The following is a 2,372-nucleotide window of genomic DNA, read 5'->3' on the forward strand; positions in this document are numbered from 1 at the left end:
ATCCAGCAATAAAAGCTGAGTTTTGAGTTACTTTCCGCCTCCGAGTGTCTGCACATTGGGTCCTTCTACTTCCACTCCTGCCTGCACACAGCCTTAACCTGACAGTTACTCATATTTTGTATTTTAAATACGTAACGGCGGTACATGTATTCTGTTACTCCCCAACACTGATTACATATAATACTGATTTAGCTGGTTTAGGCATAGTGCCACACAATCTAATCAAATATTTCTAACTGCTCGCCAGCTAGGCAGCTGTCTAATATGCCAAACTTTGCAAAAGCAGTAAAGTTTTGCTGTGATGTATCACAATCATATCAGTTTCTGTTGGCCTGGTTTTCATTGGCTCAAAAATAACTTTGAAAAGTTGTAAGCAAATTGTTGTAATATAGACAATATGCTTGTGTTACTGGTGTGAATTTTCAGTTAACCTTCTAGAAATCAGTCAGTGACCTTTTTGTTTTAGCAAAACCACCAGCGAGCAGGGGGGAAACTCCTCTGCTTGCTGGAGAAGTTGGAATAGTTGGAGAAGTTGTGCAACAGTCTGATCAAATAATCCCACCGCTCAATTCATGCATGACCTCAGTATGCACTTACCTGGTATCAGTTGCTAATTTTAAGCTCCTAAAGTGTAAGGAGATGTGTCCTGAATTAAAAACAAAAACAAGACCAAAAACTCAGCACCAGGCTTCAGAACGCTGCAAAGCATTGACATCATGGTCACAACTCTTCTTCTTTTTCTTTTTCTTTTTTTTTTAAATCTATGACTTAATCTATGATTCGCTTAGTAAAATTAAATGAAAACGATTAAAAATCTTTAAATTAAACAGCACAAAATTATTCAAATGCAGTAACTGCCATCTGCAGTTTACATTTATGGGACAAAGTCTCCTTTCACTAATGATTTTTGTGAAAGAAATCTGTCAGCTATGCCAAGAGGCAGGAATCAGCCTAGTGTATAGAGATGAGAAAGTGTCTATCCTATCTCAGCCTTCTCTGCGATGGCAGAGATTTCATTGCTGCATCCTCAGAAATCATCTACAACAGTAAAAGTTAATATTACACTATGAAAATAAAAGGCTTTAAAGGAGACATGCTTCTCCTTTCTTCCCCACTTCTATAACCTCTCTTTACCACGGTATGTTTTCTCTACCATCTCCTTTCTCCTCTCTATCTCATTCATCTCTCCCTCTCTACTACTTTAATTTGGTATCACATTAAGGCTCCAGAGGAGAAAGTTAATTACGCAGCATTTTGAATTATGAATTGCGATACAGTTTAGTAACATATTGCCTCATTTCTCATTGCAGACTGAAGCTGCGACTAGATTTTTCACACTTACTTTGCAGGTATCAGAGGTGCCATGTTCGGTGGGATCTTTTATATTAGGTGAATTTTATATTAACTCGATATCATCTTTTGTCAAAGCCTATGTGACAGATGAGGGGTTTCATTCCAAAGAGATATATTATATGAATTAAATATGGAGAAGAGATTGCTGTCTGAAATTCCTCAAGTCATTTTCTTTTCTCAGTAGTAACACATAATAAGCCTATGGGAAATGGCAGTTATTATAATGTTGTAATAATGTAAGAGTAAACAGATGTTGTTTTTCTAATTGCACAGGGCTGTGAGAATAATGGCAATTTCCCCTCTGATCTTAGTCTTTAAAAGACACAGTTTTTCTACTTTTGCCTCTGCGCATTACAAGAGTAGATTCTAAATCAAACAATATGCGACTAAAGTGCAGACTTTCAGCTTTAATTCAAGGGATTTTACAAAACAACGGCTCAACTGTCTAGCATTTACATCCATTTTTATTCATAGTCTCCTATTTTCAGAGGCTCAAAATTAATTGGACAACTGACTGACAGTATCATGGCCAGGTGAGGCCTGTTCCCTTGTTATTTCATGACAAATGAAACAGATATAATATCTGAAGTTAATTCAAAAGAGCTGAATATGAGGTCCAAAGAGATGTCAGTGCAAATGAGGTAAGCCATCATTAGGCTGAAGAAATGAAATTAAACCTACTAGAGAGGTAGAAGAGACTTTAGGAGTGACCAAAATCAGTAATCTGCTGTATTTGTAAAAAGAAGTAATGCACTGGCTGACACACAAAGGCGTGAAAGACCACAGAAGATAACAGAAGTGCACGATGAAATAGTAATTTAAGTGGTTAAGAAAAACAGCTTCACAACATCCAACAAAGCCAAGAACACTCTCAAAGAGGTAGGCGTGTCATTGTCACCAGTGGAGGTAAAGAGGGTCTACAACCAGTGTTGGGGAGTAACGGAATACATGTACCGCCGTTACGTATTTAGAATACAAAATATGAGTAACTGTATTCCGTTACAGTTACCGTTTAAAAA

The sequence above is a fragment of the Pundamilia nyererei genome, unplaced genomic scaffold (genome assembly GCF_000239375.1).
Source record: "Pundamilia nyererei isolate P.nyererei 1_Seehausen unplaced genomic scaffold, PunNye1.0 scaffold00103, whole genome shotgun sequence".
In the NCBI taxonomy this organism is placed as follows: domain Eukaryota; kingdom Metazoa; phylum Chordata; class Actinopteri; order Cichliformes; family Cichlidae; genus Pundamilia; species Pundamilia nyererei.